Consider the following 24,607-nt stretch of genomic DNA (forward strand, 5'->3'; position numbering starts at 1 on the left):
CAAATAATTTCTAGCACATCAGATGAACTTTTATTTTTTAAATATGGTACTCTTTACAAATTTGCAATTCTTTTGTAAATCAAGTCAACTTAAGCACAACAGAATTTGGAGTCTTTTTTTTCTAAGTATGGAAAGTTTCCCAAATTTGCATGTCATCTTTGTGTAGAGGCCATGCTAATCTTTTCTATAGTGTTCCAATTTTAGTATATACATTGTCAAAACAAGCATGAGTTTTGGATTTTTCAAAAGAAACTTCTGGGCAATGTGTTGAAATGGAAGGAATGTTAGACTTAGAGTCAGAGAAACCCTTCTTTGAGCTTTACATATAAATTCATTTATCTAATAGGCATTTGTTAAGCATGGGCTATGTACAAAAAACTGTGCAACAAGACAGAAAAGTCCCTGACCTAAAGTAATTTATGTTCTATTGTGGATGGGAACAACAAGGGAAACAACATAGACAAAGTGATTTTAAACAGCACTTGAAAACTGAGATCAGAACAGCCCCCAAGTAGGAGTTAATTCTTGTGCTGAGCCTTGAAGTCAACCAGAACTTTTAAGAAAAAGAAGTGAGGGGGCAGCTAGGTGGCGGCTAGGTGGCGCAGTGGATAAAGCACTAGCCTTGGAGTCAGGAGTACCTGGTTCAAATGTGGTCTCAGACACTTAATAATTACCTAGCCGTGTGGCCTTGGGCAAGCCACTTAACCCCACTGCCTTGAAAAATCTAAAAAAAACCAAAAAGTGAGTAAAGACCAGTTTGACTGAACTATAGAGTGCATGTTGGGAAGGAATATGTAATGATTCTGGGAGAGGTCAGTTGGAGCTAAGTTGTAAAGGGCTTTAAATGCCAAAGATAGGAATTAGTGGAACCAGGGAGTGATATAGTTATGTCTATGCCTTAAGAATACTATTTTGGCAGTCATGTAAAGGAAGCTGTAATAGTTCAGGTTAAGATGCAATGATGATCTCAAATTGGGTGGTGACCTGCATTGGAGAGGTACTGTAGAGGTAGAATTGAAAAGATTTGGCCAACTTGATTAGATAGGTGAGGTACAGAAGTAGGAATTATCAAGGATGATTCTGAAGGTGTAAATTTGAGTGATTGAATTTATAATGGTGACTTTGAAAAAAAACCGGTAGGTTTGGAAAAGGGGTGAGTTTGGGGAGATATTTAATTCTGTTTTAAACATCTTGAATTTGAGCTGCCTATGGGAAAAATCCAGTTGAAAATATCCAACAGGCATTTGGTAATGAAGCTAGCTTTCAACATCTTAAACTCATGGGAGCAGATGAGATCTTCAAATGAAATAGTAAAGTGAAGTGGACCTAGAATAGAGGCCAGGGGACACACCCACTGTTAGTGCAGAGAATGGATATAAAAGATGGTTCAGCAAGGGAGATTGAAAAAGACTATTCAGGCAATGTCACAAAAGCTCCCATGTAGGAAAGTATTCATGAGGACAGTAGTCAATATTGGTGGATAATCAACATTATCAAATGTTATGGAGAGATCAAGAATGCTAAAGATTGAGGCAAGTACCTTGGATTTGGCAAACAAGTTATCATCCTGAGAACTCATTTTTAAAGAACTTTAGCATATCCTAAGGGCATACTTAACAATTTTATGATGGTAAATTGGCAGAAGTACTATTTATTCTGATTTTACAGATGAGTAAATTGTGGCCCAGAGGGAGTCAATGACAAGAGTCATTTAACTGAATAATAGGAAACTATGATAGGAAACTACGTCTCCCAACCCAAAGTCTGGAGTTCTTTCCCCTAGATACTGACATACAAGCACTTAATAAATGTTTCTTGGTTTACATTGAAGTCAGTTGCTCCTAAGAGGAGAGGAATGGAATGGGATTGGTGATCCTACTAATGCTGCTATTGTAGCTGTTACAAGGAAAGTGCTATGTGAATGTCAGCTACTATTGTTTTTTGATATTTAATGGTTAAATTTGATACAGATGGGGATTGTGGGATGAAAGGATACTGTTATTATTCCTGATATCTTTACAAATGAAATAGATTTGTTTTTCAATAAAACAAATTGTATGAGCACCCAGTTGTCCTGGTAAGAAAATCACCTGAGTGATTTATCAATCCTTTGCTTTAGTAACTTACTAAGATGTATTTATTTGTTCTTGCATGAGTTATTTTTCTTTTCACAAGATTTGCCTTTTTTCTTTCTCATTCTTTGAATGTCTGCATTCAGATTTGGTCTTAAAGCTTGAAGCCAAACAGTCTGCAAAAAAATCTGTATTGTAATAGATGGTGCTTGAATTAATTATCACTACTATTATTAGCATACTCTGCTGTACTCTTAATTCCCTTAGACCTTTCTCTGGTTAGACTTATCTTACTTTCTCATTTAGAAACTGAATTTGTGTTTGCCATCTAAGATGACAGTATTGATTCACTTTTAGCACTTTTGATGCGTTCATGTCAGGCTACCCATATTTTGTTGCCTAGTGTATCTGGTGACCAAGGTCATGTCTTTGCAAGTTGGATAAAGACTGGATAAAGAGTCTATTGCAAAATCAGTGACCATTGCAAATGGTCAATGAAACTAGAAACATTGAATTTATGACAGATCTCTCTCTTTCTCTCTCTCTCTCTCTCTCTCTCTCTCTCTCTCTCTCTCTCTCTCTCCCTCCCTCCCTTCCTCCCTCCCTCCCTTCCTTCCTTCCTCTCATCCTATCTCACCTAGGCAGGAAATGCAGAGATTACTCACAACCTAATCCCCACTACTGAGCTTTGACCTGCCCCTATGTTCTACTCAGGATGCTTCAAGGAACTGGCTATACTCATGTCAGACTCCCCATGAACATAGCCCAGTTCATCACAGAATTCTCAAGCTCCCAAGATCCACCTGTCTAAGCCTCTTGGTGGATTGAATTATAGATGTATAGCCAGTGACTGATTCTATTGTGAATTTTCAATCACTGTTTAATTGTGGTTTTTATAAAAATCTGTATACCTGTACTGCAGATGTGATTCAGCTCTTTGCATTTACATATCTTAATCAATATAAATTATATTTAAAAAAAGAAAGAGTGTTATTTTGGGCAACTGCTGACATTTCTAGTTGACAAATCTCAATTAGGCATTTTTATTGAACTCCAGTGATTCATGTTTCTATTTTATTATTATCATTAATTATAATTGCTTCAGTATTATACTTTTTTAGTTCAGAAGGCACTTTGCATGCATTGATTAGGACAGCAACCCTGTGAGTACAAATATTATTATTTTCCATTTTATGTATAAAGAAATTGAAACCCAGAAAAATGAAGTGATTTGTTAACCACTAATAAATGTCAGAACTGAAACTAAAGTCTGTTTTTTTTTCATTTGAAATTAAATATTCTTTCATGTTACCTCCTTAATTATAAAACTTTTAACAGGGTCCCTCAAGCCAAAAAAAAAAAAACACCTTAAGAACTTGAAGTTTCTGTTCCTCTGATGGTCTGTCATCCTAAAATATATATTAATAGAAATGTAGACTGATGTTTTTGCATCAAACCTTAAATGTTTATTAACTATTAATTACTATTGCTAATATAGGTAGACCTTACATTTTCTAAAGATGGAATTATATCATTATCAAGGAATTGAATTAATTACTTTAATGCTAGTACCTTCTATCTAATTTTATTTCTAATTTATCTTTTCTACATTTTTGTTTATATATAAATGTCTGTATATTATCTCCTCCATTAGATTATAAACTTGTTTGTTTTTCTTTATGTCCTCAATACCCATAGATAGGTAGTGATAAGAAATGGATGAATTTGTTTTGACCTTCTTTTGTGTTGTTCTGTCATTTTTTTCCGTTGTCTGAATTTTTTTGTGACCTTATTTATGGTTTTCTTGTAATGGTTTGCTATTTTCTTCTCAAATCATTTTCTGTATGAAGCAACTGAGGCAAACAACATTAAAGTGATTTGCTCAAGGTTACGCAGGTATTATCTAATAACTTGACCTGCTGGGTCTCAGAAAATATTCTTTTAATATAGTGATTTTTGGTCATAACCTGAATTTGTAGAGTTTTCAAATGAGTGATAATAGCTTTTCTGATTTTTGAATTTGAATTTAATCTACACAAAATTCAGAAAAGTGCATTCTTTTCCCCATCCAAATCTTATTTGAAACAAAGCATAATCTTTCTTCCAGAGTTCCTTTAAAAAGTTGTAAGAATAAATCAGAAAACTGCTTTTGTGAATGATTAGGCATTGAATAAGTTAAGGGGATCATAAGAATATTTTATATAGAAGTACAATATCATTCAGAAGTTCCATAGCCTGAATGGATTGGAAAGGATATCTTACCAAGTAGAAGGTGAGTATGGTTTGTACTATCTGGAACTAGGTAGAATTATGAGGCAGGCTGCCATTTTTGATCTTGATATAAAGAAAGCATCCTGCCAACTGGAGCATCCCAAAGTGGAATGCTGATGAGTTCCCTGTTACTGGAGGTGTTCAAATGGAGAGTCATTGATAAGTTTAATTTGTACTAGATAATTCCTGAAATCCCTTTCATCTTTGAGATTCTGTGGTTCCAGGTAAAAATTTAGCATGCAATTCTTTCTCCATCTCCAGTTGAAGTTTTTCTTATTCTTTTGAAAAGTAAAATAAAAAGGGATGTTATATAAGTGTGTGAGTGTTTTCACACCAGCAGATGGGAACTGAGATCTGAAAGCAAAATGTTTCTCGAAGGTGTGGAGAACATTCTTGGAATGATGCCAAATGTAATTTTTGCCCTGCAGAGGACTGAAAGCTTTGTTGTAAAATTTGGATTGGCAGAGAGCAAATTTAAAAAATAATGTTCTTTATTTGAAAAACAAAAATAACATGCTCTCAACTTATGATAACCCAAAGGCAATTTGCACTTCAGAGATAGAGGGAAGAAATTAGCTTAAAAAAATGAAACAACCCAACCCCCTTCATTCCCTATATTCTTTAATTTCATTCTTTCCTTACTATGTCTAATTAGAGGTTCTTAGTAAAACAGTTAAATCCCCAAAGCTAATTATCTGTAAACTCACAGTGTGTCAAGGTTGACTTTGCTTACTTGAAACTGTCCTCTCTGATAATTGGAGGTAAAATCTTATTCTAGCTTGTTTTTGGAAGGTGCTGTGATTAGTACATTTGGTGACCAATAATTATCACAAGGAGATTCCTTGGGAGAAGGATTCGAATCTCAACTTTCTCCTACCATCCAAAGATTTGATCCTCACAACAACTTTGGGAAATAGGTGTTATTATTATTCAAATTTTACAAAAAAGAAAATTGAGGCAGGCAGAGATTAAGTGCCTTGCCCAGGATCACACAATAAGTCACTAAACTCAGATCTTCCTGACTCCAGTCATCCTGCTCTATCTACTGCACCATCTTTAAAAGATTTAGGAACTCTTATAAACATAATAATCAACCATGATTTCAAAGGATTCATCTTAAAGTGATAAACTTAGCGTACAAATAGAAAAGTAATTGTTTTTTGTACATGACTAGTTAAGGAATTGGTTTTCCTTGACTCTACTTATTTATTATGAGGAAAAAAAGTGATTAATATCAGTGTATACATAAAGAAGACTCCCAAACCACCCACCACGAGTATAGGAGTTTCCTTACGACATTCCTCCCATATTTTAATACTATTGAGTATCAAATTTACCTTTTTGGTGATGTGAACACCCTATTACATTCCCAAAATTAATTGGACTAATCTCTAGATCACCTGCATCTTCCAGCACTGATACTGACTTTAAAGGCCCTATAGTGAATTAGTAACATCAGAAGGAATTAAAAACATCTTGACCATGTCTGCTGCACCTCTGCCTCAATATTTTGCCTCTCACTATGATTTTGGGGTTTTTTTTAGGTTTTTGCAAGGCAAATGGGGTTAAGTGGCTTGGCCAAGTCCACACAGCTAGGTAATTCTTAAGTGTCTGAGACCGGATTTGAACCCAGGTACTCCTGACTCCAGGGCCGGTACTTTATCCACTGTGCCACCTAGCTGCCCCTCTCACTATGATTTTATCCTAGTACTTAGTAATGGAGTATAGAATATCTTTTTCCCTCCAAGGCCACCCTAACTTTTTTAGGCATTGCCAAACCAATTCCATTATTCCTCAGTTTTCTGCCAAGGTTCACAGAAGATTGTACAGAAATGTTGCCAATAACTATAGTTTATAATAGGAAAAAGAAAGTGCTAACCCACTTTTTTCCCCTTTTAGAAAAAAGGGGAAACCTTGTAATAAATAACTAGGCAAGCAATAGTAATTCATACAATGACTTGTTTAAAAATATATACCACTGTTTCTTGAGTCTTATCAATCATCTCTCTTTTAGAAGGTTCATAACATCCATCATTGGTCCTCTGGATACATGATTGGTCATTGCATTGATCAGAGTACTTGTGTTTTTTAAAGTTGGTTTTCTTTCATTGTTGTTTATACAATTTTTTCTCATTTCATTCTGCCTCAATTCATATTAACCAGGGTTCTTTGAAATCATCTATCTTGTTATTTCTTATGGTTCAGTAATATTCCACTGAACTTGTATGCCTCATTTTGTTCAGTCATTCCTCCACTGCCAGGCATCTCTGGTTCTCCTTCTTTCTTCCATCCTTCCTTTCTTCCTTCTTTCCCCCTCCTTTCTTTCCTGACTCCTTTTCTCCCTCTTTTTTTTCTTCCTAAAAATTTATTCCATCATCTTTTAAATAGGAGTAGAAATACCTTCACAGCTTTCTTCACAGGATTATTGTGAAGCTTAAGCCTAATAATAGCATGGGCAATGGAAACATAATTTATTATGCAGAGCAGCATAGGTCTTGTCTGAAACTGCCAGAGAGGTATAAGAGGGCTATAATTACCTTCTTATTCCAGGTACCAATAACCAGATGTGTAGGGAGACAAGGAAGACAGATAATACTCAACTTAAAGGCTATAAGGAGGTGGTTAAAAAAATTCAAAAAGAAGAGACTGCTTTCTAGGAAAAATAATTGCTGAACTTTTTTAGTGCTTTAAGGTTTGCAAAGAACAGTATACTTTATCCTCCCAACAACCCTGTGAGGATAGATGCTGTTATTATCTCCATTTTAAAGATGGGGACATCTTAAAGAGAGGTTAAGTGGTTTTCCCCAGGGTCACATAGTTATTTCAGGTCAAATCTGAGTCTGGGTGTTCCTAACTCTAGCACACTGCTATCTTCCATGGGAAGCTATTTTATTTCCAAAGGGATGACTTTAGTTTTGTTTTGTTTTGTTTTTTGCCAGGTAAATGGGGTTAAGTGGCTTGCCCAAGGCCACACAGCTAGGTAATTACTAAGTGTCTGAGGCCGGATTTGAATTCAGGTACTCCTGACTCCAGGGCTGGTGCTGTATCCACTGTACCACCTAGCTGCCCTAAAAGGATGACTTTAAAAACACATTCCAGCAAAAAAAAGAAAACAAAAACAAATTAAAAAAATTATTGCACAGGGACTCTGAATGAATGGCCCAATGAGGCTTCAAGTTTCCTAATTTGCCCCCTTTTTCTTCTTTTGTCTTCATCTCTTCCCCCACACACCCACCCACCCAACCCACCTACAAAAAACAAAGAAGCAATAAAATGCAAGAGTTCCCAAATATAATTTTAATGAAATGGAAGGAAAGAATATAGGATTTGTAATCAGAGAGATGCTTTTGAAACTTGTCCTGGCCTCTTTCTATCTCTGGGATCTTAGAGAAATCACTTAAATTCTCTGAATCTTTCTCATCGATTCAATGAGTGGGTTGGTCTAGTATAGGCCCTTTGAGGTTCCTTTCAATTTGAAATCTGTGTGTGAACTGTGTGAACTTGTGAGTAAAAGGGATTTTTGAAAACAGATAAGTAGAGTAGTCGAAAGAATATTGAATTTGGGGTCCAAGAACCTGGATTTGGACCCCAGCTTAGCTGCTTGACCACTTTTGTTAGTTGGGAAAAGTCACTTTTTTTTGTCTTTTCTTCATCTGTGAGTTCTAAGATCTAAGGTCCCTTCCAGACCTAATTCTTATGGATGTCAAATGATTTTGCTTAAGTGATGCAAGTATGAAGTGGTAGAATGCGAATTTAAAACCACTTCCTCTGAAGCCCTTTCTTATCTCACTAAATTTCCCAGGTTGTGTGCTTCATCATGAATGGGGTTTGTAGAGGCATCTTGCCCAGGCCCATGGGCGGCCCCATCTGTACAATGAGACCCTCTTCTTTCCCATTCAGAAATCACAGGTCTAAACCTTTCCTTAGATTTCTCTCTATATGGAATAAGAGTTGTGGAAAGAAGTGTCTTCAGATTCAGATTTGTTCTTAGAGTCACCCTGGGGGATTTAAAAAAAAAAATACCAGACCTCTCCATTAAGAAATTTAATTACTGTTTGAAAAATTAACTGAAGTGGAGGCCTGCCACAGTTGTTACAACTGTATTTCAGTCAATGACTCAAGTAATAAGAATAAAGAAACATAGATTTACAGCTGCAAGACTGAAGTCATCTACTGCAGCCTTTTCTTTTTAAAGATGAGGAAACTAGGACCCACAAATGTTAAATGATTTTGCTAAGGTCATACAGGTAGTAAGTGATACAACTAGCATTTTCTTATCTTACAAGTGTACTTAATAAGTGATTCTTCTTCTCCCCCCTTTCCTTCCTCTGTTATCCCTTTTTTAATTCACTTTTTTCTTCCCTCATCTTTCTTGTTTTTGTTTTTTAGGTTTTTGCAAGGCAAACGGAGTTAAGTGGCTTGCCCAAGGTCACACAGCTAGGTAATTATTAAGTGTCTGAGACTGGATTTGAACCCAGGTACTCCTGACTCCAGGGCGGGTGCTTTATCCACTATGCCACCTAGCTGCCCCCTTCCCTCCTCTTTCTTACCTCTATTTCCTCAAAGCCTAAATAGTGACAACAAAATGAGTTGTGAAGGTTAATGAATTATATATTTAATGAATGAATGAAAAAAGCATTTATTGAGTGTTTACCATGAACTGAGAACTGTGTTACATCATTAGGATATAAATATAAAAGTCAAGACAATTCTGGTCCTAAAGTGGTGAGGTCTGATCCTTAATAGTCTATTGGAGGAGATAGCATCTATAGGGAATGGTGGTGGTAAGGGAGAGATATTTTGGTTTGGAAAGTTATGGAGGCAGGAGAATAGGTTGGCATATTAGTAGCACAACCTTTCCTGGGACATGACATAGTTGTTTTGATTATGATTTTCTGAATAGGTATATCACATGTCATCTGATGAGGTGTCTGGGGAATGAAGTGCATTGTGGTTCAAGTCATGGTTGGTGGACAACAAAGATATTTGCCAATTAGCACAGTGAGGTCACAGTATAATTTTCATCTTTAAAAAAAATATTGTTGCTGTTTTTTTCTTTTATAGACAGACTACTTTGAGAACAGCTTCCTCATTATGAAATTTTTCATTCTTTAAATATATTAAACATGGTTCAATAAAATGGAACAGCTATGGGGTTTCTTCCCAAGGTGTTCAGTTCTGGAATGCAAGGGTTAATCATACCTTGTGATTTTGCATAACTTCTGCTATTTAGTTCTTCAAAATGTTTGGTTACACAGATGCATGAAAACCCGGCTCTAATTTGGAGGAGATCTCTATTCTTATGATGACAGACACTCATACCTCCTCCTCAAATCATCAAGAATTTCAACTACATCAGGGGCTCTTATAAACTTTTATGTGTATGTCATGGACCCCCTTGACAGTCTGATGATTCCTATAAGTCTAGGAACATCTTCTCAGAATACTGTTTTTTAATCCACAAAATTAAATATATATATATATATAAGTTTACAAAGGAAACTAATTATTGAAATGCAGTTATTAAAATTTTTATTCTCAAAAAAATTTTTTTTTTAATTCTCAAATTTGATCCCAGGTGAAGAACCTTGATTCACCTTCTGGGAAAGAGGATAAGTGGAAATAAGCATCATTTGGTCATATATATATATATATATATATATATATATATATATATATGTACACACACACACACATATATATAGTATGTATACATGTGTATTTATGTGTACACATGTGTATATATCTATAAATGTGTATATGTATGAGTGTATGTGTGTGAATAGATGTGTATCATATATATTTAATAATTATATATAATTAAATATATAATCTATATTTAATTACAGCCTTCTTGGGATAGGGAATGGGAAAAAATGAAATGCACAGCAGAGATCAAAAGAAAACTTTCAAGGAAGCAAAGAAAATATACTTTCTTGAAATGGAAATTTATTGCTTTATATTTTGAATCCTCTCTTATGTTCTGCTCTGTACATGCCATTTTTTTCTTTTCTTATTTTATAATTATGTTTAAAATAAAAAACAACAGGGGTAGCTGAGTGGTACAGTGAATAAGAACACAGGTTCTGGAGTCAGGAGGACCTGAGTTCAGCCTCAGACATTTAATAATTGCCTAGCTATGTGACCTTGGGCAAGTCACTTAACTCCATTGCCTTAAATAAAATTTAAAAAGAAAAAAGAAAAGAAAAAACAAAATAAAAACAACTAAAAAACCTAGACCTTGAACTGCATAATTTTTAAAATTATCATTGGATTAGAGTTTTTATGAAGAAGTCTAAGGAAATTATTAAATTCAGTAAAAGTATCATAGGCATCTAACTAGGTGCAAAATATTATGAAATTTAAGACTAAATTCCTGTTAAGTATGATCAATGTCTACCAAGTTCAGTCTTTCCTCCCTGCTTTCTCCCTACCATTCTTGTAATGGATAATAAAATGCTTTATGAGTTAAGGTTTTTACAAATTTTACTTAAATAGAATTTAATTCATTAAAAAGTTCTTTGTCAGCTATATTTTAGCACAAAATTAATCAAAAATAAGAAACCAGATAGATTTCTATATGTTGTTAGGTGATAAAGCTGAAAGAGCACTAATTTTAGAGTCAGAAGAACCAGTTTTAAATTTTGACTCCTAGGTTTACTATCAAGGGCATTTCATTTACCCAGTTTGGGCCTCAATTTCCTTATTTGTAAAACAGGGGAGGAAGTTTGAATTATATAGCCTCTTGAAATCCTTTCTACCTCAAGAAAATATTACTCTGTAATGTTTTTGAAAGATCACGCCAGAATTTACAGATGAGGAAATCAAAGCAATCCATAGTCATATGAGAAATTGCTCTAAATCACTACTTATTAGAGAAATGCAAATCAAAGCATCTCTGAGGTACCACATCACACCTCTCAGACTGGTCAATATGACCAGAAAGCACAGTGATCAATGTTGGAAGGGATGTGGGAAATCTGGGACACTAATACATTGTTGGTGGAGCTGTGAACTCATCCAACCTTTCTGGAGAGCAGTTTGGAATTATGTCCAAAGGGCAACAAAAATGTGCATACCCTTTGATCCAGCAATACCAATGCTGGGTCTACACCCTGAAGAGATGATGAAGAAAGGATAAAAGCATCACCTGTACAAAAAATATTCATAGCAGCCCTGTTTGTGGTGGCAAAGAATTGGAAATTAAGTGAATGTCCTTCAATTGGGGAATGGCTTAACAAACTGTGGTATATGTATGTCATGGAACACTATTGTTCTATTAGAAACCAAGAGGGATGGGAATTCAGGAAAGCATTGAAGGATTTTCATGAATTGATGCTGAGCGAGATGAGCAGAACCAGAAAAACACTGTATATCCTAACAGCAACATGGGGGTGATGATCAACTTTGATGGACTTGCTCATTCCATCAGTGCAACAAGCAGGGACAATTTTGGATTATCTGGGATGGAGAATACCATCTGCATCCAGAGAAAGAATTGTGAAGTTTGAACAAAGATCAAAGACTATTACCTTCAATTCAGGGGGAAAAAGTTCACTATCTTATGTAATTTTGCTTTCTCTTATACTTTATTTTTCTTCCTTAAGGATATGATTTCTCTGTCATCACATTCAACTGAGATCAATGAATATCATGGAAACAATGTAAGGACTAACAAACTGCCTTCTGTGGGGGGTTGGGGGGGAGTGAAGCAAGAATGGGGGAAAATTGTAAAACTCAAAATAAATAAAATCTTTCTTAAAAAAAAGATCATGCCAGAAAAAACTATTTCTTATGAAAGTTACAAACTTACATGCTATGTTTAATTCATCAGTTGTGTTCACAATTCACAAACCCAAGCCATCTGGCTGTTTCCTCCTAGATCTGAGTGATTTCTTTAGAAATTCAAAAAAGCAGGTCAGTCATTGAAGTGCAGCATTCTAGAGTTGAATTATGGATTTTATTTGTTTAATTCTCTTTAGATGCTGGTTAAAGCTCATAAGTGTTCCAGGAGGGCTAAGCTTACTGGAATTTATGTTTACCTGTACTTTCAGGAAGGAATTATAGAAGAGCATAAAAGGCTAATTTTAATAATAGTTCATGATAATACCTAGCATTGATATAGAGCTTTATGGTTTCCAGAGTTCTCTCATACACACACATACACACACACACACACACAATATATATATATATATATATATATATATATATATATATATATATATATATATATATAAATATATATATATATATATAACTATATTCTTCTCATCAACTCAGATAGGTACTACTATTATTTCCATTTTACAGATGAGGAAACTGAGATAAAGAGAGATTAAATGACTTGCCTAGGGTAACACTGCTTGTAAGAGTCTGCAGCAGATTTGTACTCAGGTCTACCTGATTCTAAGGCTTCATGCTCTTTCTGTTTTCCTAGCTATCTGTTCAAGTTTCACTGTTATTATTCAGTTATAGCCTCTGTTTCCCCCATCTATAACTCCAACAGATGAAGTCAAGGTAGATTTGTGAAATAATGTTCCCTTTTCATGGACTTACAAGGGAGAAGGATAGTATAAAATCAGAATGACAAAAGGGAAAATTCTGGAAATGTCTGTCTGCAGAGACGTTTAAATTGATTTTTTTTGGATCCAGTCCTTTTCAACTCTCCTACTCCAAGATCTATCCTTACAGCAAAGAACAAAAAAAAGAAACAGTTAAAAAAAAAGACACATTAGCAAAATTGAGTAGCCTATCAACTGAGAAAATAACAGTATATGCAACCTCTGCAAAGAAGGAAGGGAGTTCTTTCTTCTCCTTTCTCGGGGAATAAGTGTGGTATTTATAAATTACACAGTAGTCAGATCCTTTTCTTTTTTCCTTTCCATGTTCATTGTATATAATTTCTTTCTTTTTTTTCTGACTCCTTTACTCTGTGTCAGTTCATGTCTTCCCATGCTTCTCTGAATTCTTTCCATTTAGTGTTTCTTATATAAACAGTGAATTTAGTGCACATTTATATGTGTCTATCTCTATGTCTGTGTGTCTTTGTGTGTGTGTGTGTGTGTGTGTGTGTGTGTGTGTGAATAAATGAATTGTTTCTGGCTCTCTTAAGAACAAAGTTTTGGTGGGAGAGGTCCAACTTTCACTTAGATTCCTTTAATCAAGTCAATTTAGCAATTGAAAAGTATGCTTAGAGAAAACTCCCTTAACTGTAAGAACTAAGGTTTGCATTCTTAATCCCATCAAGAGAAGTATAACTCTCCTTTGCTTTGAAGAATTTTTAGACTCTTTTACTGGATTGTCTGATACCAGTTTTCCCTGCCTCTTTCTGAGTTGCCTCTACCTCTTCCTGAGTTTCTCCTCCCCATCCTGGGGGTGGGGGTGGGGTGGGGCATATCCTTCTTTGATTAGACTGGAAGTGATGTTTCAGAACATCTTTTGATGGTTAAGGTTATTTAAGGACAACAGTAGGTCTCCATTCTGGGGACTCTGACTCTTTAGCTCTACACCCCCCCCCCCAACCCCCCCCCCCCCCCCCCCCATGCAGGCCTGTGCAATTCTCAATTTAGAAAACTTTCAATTAGTGCTTGTTAATCTCATTCTGTTTCCTTTTTCTTAAGGCCAAAACCTCTGATAACATTTATCCTTAAGTAGGGCAAATTCTGGGAAGGTTTACACATATTTATTCTCACAGGCCAGAACTTAATGAGGACTACTCCTCATTTTTGGGGAGTATCTTATACACTTACTTAGTAACTAACCTTCACTTTCCTCCATCTGAAGTAATACATTTTCATTTGAACTACTTCCCAACCCTGGAAATTCCCCATTATATTTTTCCTTCATCCTTATTTGTAGTACCAAAATACTTTTTCTTAGTAATACTTTGTAAATTCTTAGATTGTTAGAGCTAGTTAGTCTATAGAGACCTCTAGCCTACCCCCCCACCATTTAATAGATAATTTCAAGGTTTCAAGTATGGGAGAATGGTGATACTATTAATAGAAACAGCAGTTGGGAGAGGGAATATATCAATATGTAAAAATCAAATCTTACTGCCACACTGAAGTACTTCAGTGTGCTTTCATTGCATAGCATTAAGGCCCCCCAACTAAAACTTTATTATAAAAATGGAATTTATTAACAAACTGAATACCCTACTTGGAACAGTTAAAAAATCATATTTCTCTGACTTCTAATTTTAGAAGGAATCAAGCTGACCTTCAATTTGCAGTTGCTAACTGAAGTCCTGTTACCTGGGTGACTAGATTTACAATATGTCAGTATGCAAATAACATCTGCCCACAAGGAAAGAGAAGGACCTTGTCTGGGGTATGTCAATTAGTCTGGGAAAAATTCTTCATTTGGGTATTAGACTTGGAGAGGCGCCTTAAAGGTGGAAGAGAAAAAAAGGTTTTGATATTTGAGTTTTATAGCTTTCTTCTTTTAATTTCTTAAGGTAAGTCTGAGGGTCAGGGATTTAGGCCAGTCTTGGAGTCAGGAAAATGAGTTTGAATCTTGTTCCTGACTTAGATTCCTATGAAAGTATAGACTTGTCATGGGAACTCTCAGTTCCTTAGATAAATGTAATCTCTCAATCAGAAGCATTTAGTTAGAGTTTACTATATGTTTGGCATTGTGCAGAGTCCTGAGGATCTGAAGAAATAGCCAAAACTGCAACTCTCTTGGAGATAACATTATACTTATACATAAATCCCTCTACGTAAGGTAAATAAAGGCAGAGTAAAGGGAAAGGAAGACCCTTGCAATTGGGGGATGGGAACTGATGTCTTCCTTGGAGGTAGTAGCATTTGAATTTGGTCATAATCTGAGTTTATGAGTTTCCAGGGGAATTCTCACTCTGGAATGTCCCCACATTTATGAAGACACAGCTCTAGCCAACCCCCCCCCCCCAAAGAAATCCAAAAAGAAAGTATGTGGATCTAGTTATAAGATGCAGATTTTCAAAGTCAATATTTTCATATTTTATAATCAGAAGTAGTCTCACATGTGATTTAGAATGGTTCTTTTTTCCTTCTTGTAAAGTTATCAAAAAGGGGAGCAAAAACCACTTTGCTATTTGCTAGATAAGTTGGAGGAGTTTAAGGAAGCCTTTAAAAATTGGATTTTTTCCTTGCCTGTTAGCTTTTGTAATTCAAGTACAAATTGATAAGAAGTTTGCAGCTCTTTTTCTAGCACAACATGAACTAGATATCAGAAATTAGGTCTCCAGAATAGTGGAGAGGATTTTCTAACTCATTCTGTTGCCTATCTGGTTTGTGGCATAATCTGTAGGAATTTTCTTCTGCACTGAGTATATATATATATATATATATATATATATATATATCACTATGCCTACCTATTCTTTTAGGCTAAGACTTAAGAGTTAAAATTGGAAAAATTCAAATCCAGAGTCAGCTAACTTCTGAAATCCTTTTTTCATTAATTGGTGTCTGTCATATCAGCTAACAGCTGTAGAAATATCTTTCACTCTTCTATTGTGTTCTTTTTTGGGAGACTAATTTTTTTTAACTTCAAAATTAAGGTTTCCTAGTAAATTGATAAAGACATTTTTGGGCTTGTTATGCTAGATTGTTGAAAAAAGCATAAAATATTGAAATTTTACAAGGTCTGGTATGTAACTTTTTTGACCCCTTCTTGTTATATGTAGAAAGAGCTATTTACTTCTTCGAATTTTGTAGCTGCAAATCTGTCTCTGAGGAATTTAAATGAAACTATAGTGTTTGTAAATAGAATATTTACATGTATATACATATTTGTGTAAAAATTGAGATCTTTTTTAGGATCTTTTATTTCTTTCCTAAGGAAACTGAGCCTTTCTATTGTAGAAGCTTAAAAAGAGGGGAAAAAACCCATAAATATCTTTTTAAGACCTTTGATTTCCCACATTAGAGACCAACCAAGATCATTCTTCCTGGTCCAAGTCAGGGAATTTAAGAAGCAGAAATTCCTGGGGAAGATTTATATTCATATTAGTAGTCTAGTACAGAGTAAGTGCTAATTGTTTCTGTTTTATTTCACCCCTAAGCTCTACTTCTCCTTACTCAATAATAACAATAAATAAGTGCTCATCTACACCCAAAAGACTGTACCAGTATCATTGATAAAATCCTTTACATCTTCCTTGTTGTTTCACAAAATTTTTTCAAAATTATTTTGAGCTTGGTAACTAGTAACAGACATGATTATTGTATATCATACCCCAAAATAAGAGAATCCTCATCAATAGTTATATCTTGTTGAAATAAATGTATGTTAATATTTTTTTAAGTTTTTGCAAGGCAAATGGGGTTAAGTGGCTTGCCCAAAGTCACACAGCTAGGTAATTATTAAGTTTCTGAGGCCGGATTTGATACTCCTGACTCCAGCACTGGTTTCTATCCACTATGCCACCTAGCTGCCCCAAAATGTGTGTTAATCTTCAAAATTTTGTCCTACTTGAAACAAACATTACCAGAAATTTTGGCCTTAAGGAAGATTAAAACAGAAATAGGTTAACCAACAATTTATTGACATTTCTCTAAGTTGAGACCTTCCCCTAGCTGTGGTTGGAGGGAGGATTAGCTAGAGAGCTAGGCATAGCCTTGTTCATTGAGAGGTGTGTTCTGAATTGTTACCTCTGGCATGTCCAATTCAAGAAGGGTAGAGCCTCAAATCTAGGGCAAGGTGCAGGAGGCTAGGGAACTCAGGCAGAGTCAGGAGGAGGAGGCCTGTTATACAGTTAAATCTATCTCCAAGGACCCTTTTCAGTTGACTTGATTAGGTATCTAAATGAAAGGGGCTTCGCCTACCTCTTTGCTTTCTGATATGATCAAAAAGCTTTCTGAAATAGGGGAATTTCTAATCTTTGTTACAAAATATAAGTAAAACTTATTTCACATCTGACATTATATTCTCATACAAAGAAAAATAGAAAAAAAGAAAACTGCAAAAGAAATAATACCTGCTGCATAGGGTTGGTGCTTTTTAAATTTTTTTCTTTTAGGTTTTTCGCAAGGCAATAGGGTTAATGGCTTGCCCTGGGACACACACCTAGGTAATTATTAAGTGTCTGAGACTGGATTTGAACTCAGGTACCCCTGACTTCAGGGCCGTGCTCTATCCACTGCACCACCTAGCTGCCCCCTAAATTATTTTTAAATTAAATTCAACATTTTTATTCCAATGTTGCCCTGCTTGTCGGTGTCTGCTTCTGCTTTTTTCTTGTATTTTTAAAATTTTCATTTACCTTTTACTTTTTTTCTTTCTCTTTTGGTGTCATCATCACTGCTCCTCTCATTCTCTCCCTAACACAGCATCTCCACTCCAAAATCCTTAATTGTAAACAATAGTCAAGAAAAACAAATCTATCTGTTGGTTGTGTCAAAAAATATGTCTTATTCTCCCCCTCTAGTTCATCGGCTTCCTGCCAAATAAGTGAAAAACATGCTATATCACCAGTCCTCTGGAGTTGATTGTACATGGAATTGATTATAATTCTTAAATCTTTCACAGGTGCTTTTCCTTACAACTTTGTAGCTAGGTGAGTTCAAATATGATTTCATTCACTAGATGTAATATTGAGTGCTTTACTATAAGCAGCCCCATTGCTAAGTGCTAGGAATACAAATTGTTGTTGCTTGTCCTTTGTTCTCAAAGAGGACCATGACATCAGGGAGGTGATGCTATGACATATAAATGAATTGGATTTAAGTGCAGGAGCTGTGCAAAGGTCACCAGCCTCACTTTCTCTTCTAGAGCCATCCAGGTCCAGTGACAGGATATGGATCTGAACAGATGAAGATGGCCCTGGATGCAATGGGAAAATGTGGCCTTTTTAAACTAGGGTCTTTAACGGCTCTCTGGGTTTGACTGAGGCAATGCCCATTCATTGATTAAGGCTAGGTAAGAAAGAAATGAGACAGAAAATGGACTCTTAAACCTAATAAAAAAAATCAATCTGTGAAGGGAAGACTCTCAGGGTTTCTGGCCAAAACAGAATCTATTGCTGTTTATATTCACTCAGTTTAAGCCAATTTAGATCCAAACAATGATCAAGTGGGGTTTGGTCTGGGACCTATTATGGTCCAGTCTTTGGGAGCCTGAGTGATTTGGGCTCTGTTAACCTCAGGATGTTTTAGGAATATAAATATAAGCCCAAAGAAAGACATCCCTTCCCTCTAGGAGTTTATGGTCTAATGAGGAAAGACAGTACTTAAAAGGAAGTTGAAAGATGGAGCTAGGCTAGGCAAGTACATAAATTGAGATGGCCCTGAGAGTCAGTAGTGCTGCTTGGAAAGGAATGAAGATATGATTAGCCTGGATATTTTATTTAAAATGGAGATTCTGAGAGGAACTAGTCAATCAGTGGAATGGCATATAGTTTCAGTGTGAGAAGTCCAGGTACAGAGTGAACTTCCCAGGGGAAAAAGCTTCATTTGCATGGTACAGTCCAGAGTTAGAAGTAGATAAGTATAAATGATGAATAAAGGATTCTAAATAAGAATGAAGACTTGTCTGACCTTCATTTCCTTTAATGTTGACTTATTTACTTACATTGTATTCTGATATCATAGTTTTTACAACCATTCTTTATTGGTTGGGTACCTACTTTGTTTCTAATTCTTTGCTCCAAAAAAAAAAAAGACCATTATAAATAAACTAATTCTATAAGCTAGGATGGCAGCATTCCATACCCATAACCCCTTACCTCTGCAAAGAAGGGAAGGAAGAATATTTTCTCATTTGAAAAACAAGCTATATAATTTATAATTAATTAGCATCCAGCTTAGATTTTTTTTATTCTTTCCATTTATATGGGCATCATTATGTATATAGCTTGCAATGTTTTTCTGAATCTTCACATTCATTGTCTTATATGACAATATTCCATTTATATTAATATGCAACAATTGCCCAATTGATAGCTATTTTCTTTCCAATATTTTCTGTTACTGGAAGAAGGCTACTAATGGTATTTTATATATCTGTATGGGTACATATATACATATATATATGTATATATACATATATATATATATATAATGTATATATAATCTTTATTCCTGTCTTTGATTTCCTTGGGGGATATGCCTAAAAACAAAATCTCTTGGTCAAAGAAGAATGGCATTTTAATACTTTTTTAAAAATCATAATTCTAAATTTTTAAAATGATTGAATTCCTTCTAATTAGTGAAGTTTTATTATAGGCTTCTGATTGGAGGTTTGAATTTTCAAGGCTTTTTCCTTTCCCAACTAGCTCTGTCCTCACCTATTCATTTAAAAATATTTGACATATGCTGTATTTTGTATTATTTATCTATCTTTGTTTATATTAGGTATTGAAGTTCTATGTGCATCATTTTTATTAAGGTACCCCAAAAATCTAATGTTGGGTAAGGAAGAAGAAATAATTCTCAGAATTTAGATTCACCTTGTCTTCACTTCTTTACCTACTTCTGCTGTGGAGCCTTCCCATTGTCAGAGACCCTGATTTTTTCTGTGGTAGATGTTATTTGTCCTTCATTTTTGAAAAGTACCAATGACATCAAGAGAGTGATGTCTTGACTTGCTTCTGAATTGGATTTAAGTGAGACAGAGTTGTACAAAGTCATCAGCATTATTTAATACCCTAGGAGAATGAGATCTCTGCAAGTAACTGATCTCTGAGGCAGGCATCTTTCATCAAGGGTGTTTTTCCTTGCTCTCTACCACTGTAGCATACTTGATAGATAGACAGGAGTAGAATTTTCTAAGCATTTTCTCCTGGGTTATACCTTGGTTTGCAATTCTCTTATATTCAGGAGAGTGGATCAAAATGTGGGATGTGGTGTTCATTTCTGGGAATATATCCAACTTAATGTATTTTGTCTGATTTCATATACTAGTCTAAGAAAATAGGAATTTTTATTTATTGTTTTTCTCTTCCCTTTCTATTATTTACTCTGCCAAACAACAGGTAGTCTCAATTTACTGTTTTTTTTAACAAGTCAGTGGGGTTAAGTGACTTGCCCAAGGTCACACAGCTAAGTTAATTATTAAGTGTCTGAGCCATATTTGAACTCAGGTCCTCTTGACTTCAAGGTCTCTACTCTATCCACTGCACCACCTAGCTGCCCCTCAATTTACTGTTTCTAGGGAGAGGGACAAGTCATTCACTTTGATTATTTCATTCCATGCACTCATTCTTATAACCTTTAAGTTCTGTTCAGATAAAACCCACAGTGAAGAATAGGGTAGTAAGTGAACCCTGAGATATCCCAGATTTAGGTCAGTGCACAAAACTTTTGCCCCAAGGAATCTATTTATTTAATTTAATTTATTTATTCATTCATTTATTTGCAAGGCAGTAGGGTTAAGTGACTTGTCCAAGGTCATACAGTTAAGTATTAAGTATCTGAGGTCACATTTGAACTCAGGTCCTCTTGACTCCAGGGCCAGTGCTCTATCCACTATGCCACCCAGCTGCCTGGAACCTGTTTATTTTTTAGGAGAGTAACCTTTTTGTCTTACCTAGGTTGAAAATGGCCCTTCATAGACTTATCCTACCACTGACTTGCACATTATTGTTGAATTTTACAGTTTCTGACATGGACAGTTTGCTCCACCTTAGGTAGTCTCTGGTACTCCCCTTTCCTTCTCTCTCTCTCTCTCCCCTCCCTTCTTCTCCTTTCCTTCCCTCCTCTCTGCCAAGCTTAGTACCCCTGAGATCTCCCAGTACTAGGTATTGCACCACTCCCTTCAGGAGTTTTATAGAGGATTGGAAACAGGTCTGAGCCAACCACATAAGAGAATGCCATTCCTCACTTCAGGACTGAAGTTAGGTATTGAATGTCTGAGCATTGAAGTCACATTTCAACCTAGTAATTAAATGTATATCTGGTCAGCAGTTCTGAGAGAGGCAACCTAATGTATGTATATTATCATTATTATTATTTAATAATAATAATAATAATTATTATTATTATAAAAGTGCAATGTTGAACAAATCACTTCAGCCTCTCTGGGCTCCCTATCTACTTTCCTCATCTGCAGGGGATGGATTGAATTAGATGACCCATAAAACCTCTTCCAGATAAGGTGTGCTGAAAGAACACTGGCCTTGGAGTAAGGACACTTGATCCCACTCACTAGCCATGTAATCTTGTGCAAACAAAAACAAGAGCAATAATATTAATTATAAAAATAAGCTTTACTCACATTATCCCATTATCTCAAATCAGTTACTTTGAATCCCAGTTTGTTATCCATAAAATAGAATCATAGACTTGTCCTGCCCACCTCAAAGAGATGATGCGAGGTGGCAATTGTTTGTATATTGAATGCTGCACCAGTCACTATTTCTTTAAGGATTGGTAATAATAATAGCTAGTGCTTTCAACTTTGCAAAGCACTTTACAAATATCATCTCATTTTAATTTAATTTTTAAAGAAAGAAACTATTACTCATTTTATAGATGAGAAAACTGAGACAGAATGATTTCCCAAGGTCACATCTCTTATATATATTATATATATAATTTATATTATCTATCTATCTATCTATATATTATATATATATATATATATATATATATATATATATATATATATATATATATATAGAGAGAGAGAGAGAGAGAGAGAGAGAGAGAGAGATCTGCTGGGGGATTTGAACTGAGTTCATCCTACATCCTGTTTTCTGTCCATGTGCTACTTAGTTACCATTTTATTATTAGGAATATTTTCTCTGATGGCCCAGATAACAAATTAACAAATGGTTTCTCTGAATTATTATTATTGAAAAAGTCTTGCAGTTAGTGAGCCTCCTTGATTTTAGCTGAGTTGGTTTTAGCAGGATTTTCTTTTTTTATATTCATCTCAAGTCCTTAGCACATTTCCATATAAAAGGTACTTAATCGATGTATATTTTATTATATAATTAGAATCATACATATGGTCCATTCCAATCCTTCATTTTTAGATGAGTTCACTGTAAGACCCAGAGTATTAGTTTGAGTTTAAATGTATTGTATGTCTAAGGTTTTATTTGAACTAAGATTCCAACTCACCTTACCCCTCACCCCTCCAATTCCAAATCTATGCTTCTTATTTTGTTCTTGCTCAGAAAATAGCTATCGAATCTTGCACTTCACCTATAACTGATAAATATAGTAATGTCTGTATATGTAACTCTAAGATTTCTAAAACATTTCCTACCAATTATTCCATTTTATCCTCACATTCCTGTGAGGTAGATATTATTATCCTTTTCTTGATGAGAAACCTGAGGGAAATAGAAGTTAAGTGACTTCTCCAGGCTCCCTAGGTTAAGTAAGTCTCTGAACTGAAATCCCCCTGTCTCTAGATCCTGCACTTGTGCCAGTTGACTGCCTGGAATTGGTGTCATTTATTAAGAACTTGCCATGTGGGAGGAACTGTGCCTAAAGACTTTTAAAACTTGTTGGACTAGTTTCCAAGATCCCAAGATCACTTTTATATCATCTAAGCCATCCCGACAGGATGATCCTCCCCTATTCACATCTTCATGATGCTTCATTTCTGAACTCTGGTATTTTGGGTTTTAACCAAAATCTTTCTCTAAATGCTTACAATACAATGAACTTATGACTTATGTGTAGCTATTTTGTTGTATTGAAAAAACTTAAAGTGGTTACTTATTTGAAGCACTTTGAGAATTCTTTATTTTTATTCTGTACCATTTGGTATATCTTGGAGAAACTTATTCAGTTCCTATATATATATATATATATATATATATATATATATATATATATGTATTGGGTGGGGGTGTAGTGGAATGGTATGGTGAGAGAGAGAATAATTCATTTACTAAATGACAAAATAAATTTTAGTTTTTTGTTTGTTTCTGTTTTTGTATTTGAACAAAATATTTCCTTTGATAGCACAGGCCCTAGGGCAGCATTAACTTGAATTGTCAGCATTTATTTTCAAATTTTGATGACCTTGAAGGGTTCCATGAGACCTTGTTGTTCCAGGGATGGGGTGTCTTGAATAATTTTTCAATATATTATGAATCCCCATTGTCTAATTCTGAATGAAGTAACCAGTTATTTTGCATCTAGTTAGTCCTTTTTCTTCTATCATCCCCAAACCCTGAAGACATTTGTACAATAGTTGTACTTGTCTTCTGTGTTAGACTTCATTTTCTTAGAACAAAATATGAATGGGCACAATAGATCTCATAAAGAAGGGCCTTCCTAGTTCTATAAAAGCATTATCATGGCAGCAAAAGTGTTCTTTCCTTCCCTCTACTTAACCCTCTTCACTTCTGTTCATTTTACTTTACTTTGGAAGATTAACTGATTGTGTGACCAAGGTTAGTAAGAAAAGGACATCTTTCTGTGCTATGTCCTTGGAAGGAACCAGGCTAAGGTGTATTTCCTGGAATAACTCACTCTTCAGAGGCTTGGGTTTTCTTGGTTTTGTGATTGGCTACATGTTTACATTCTGTAGTAAACACAGGGGCCTTTGATTACTTTCTAAAGGTCATACCAGTCAAGTCTTTGATGGTTCCAATGATTATGTAAAACTTTCTCTGGGCTGTAAAAGCTTTTTCCCTTTCTTCCCCTCCCCTTCCTTTTCCCCCTCCTCTTCCTCCTCCTCCTCTTTCTTCCCCTCCACTTCCCTTCTCCCTTTCCCCTCCTCCTCTCTTTCTATCTCACTTAGATTGGAAATGCCACTACTACTGATCCTGTATTCCTGTCCTGGGCTGGTTTCTCTCTTTCTTGGGCACATCTGGTGGTCTCTCCCCCTTCTTTCCATGACATACCATATTAATGTTAAACTTGGACTTTCAGTTTAGAGCCTACTGCAGCTTAGAATTCCAGAGTTTAGGTTTTGTAGCCTTAACCTCCTGCCCAGGAGCTGAGATGACAGGTGTATGATGCTGCTGGGCCAGGCTAGTAGTTAACTTTTTAAGTTATTTAGAGGGTGTCCCCCTTTCCACTTCTACTTAACAGATTCTTCTTAAGTCAGGGATAGGCCAGAATGGACAGGATTGTTACAACCTAGACTATCTCAAAGACCTGTTTGTGTTGAACAAGGGAAGTCACATATTCTGCCATTGGAGCAATCTATTCACAGCTTTAGTTAACGCTCATATAGCAGTACATCAGTACCATATATTTTACTATTAGGGCTCTCCAATTTATAAGAAGTCTTCAGGAGTATATATCCATTCCAAAAGCAAGCAGGTTTTAGAAGACTCACAAACAATTGATCAACCTTGATAGACT

General features: G+C 35.4%; 1 non-coding gene across 1 annotated transcript; it reads right to left on the reverse strand.

Moving 5' to 3' along the window:
- Positions 1-121: 121 nt before the first annotated feature.
- Positions 122-226, reverse strand: LOC141515692 (U6 spliceosomal RNA). The gene has a single exon (XR_012476449.1). It is a non-coding gene; the product is annotated as a U6 spliceosomal RNA (small nuclear RNA).
- Between the last annotated feature and the right edge of the window lie 24,381 nt (positions 227-24,607).

Source organism: Macrotis lagotis, chromosome 2 (genome assembly GCF_037893015.1).
Source record: "Macrotis lagotis isolate mMagLag1 chromosome 2, bilby.v1.9.chrom.fasta, whole genome shotgun sequence".
Taxonomy (NCBI): domain Eukaryota; kingdom Metazoa; phylum Chordata; class Mammalia; order Peramelemorphia; family Peramelidae; genus Macrotis; species Macrotis lagotis.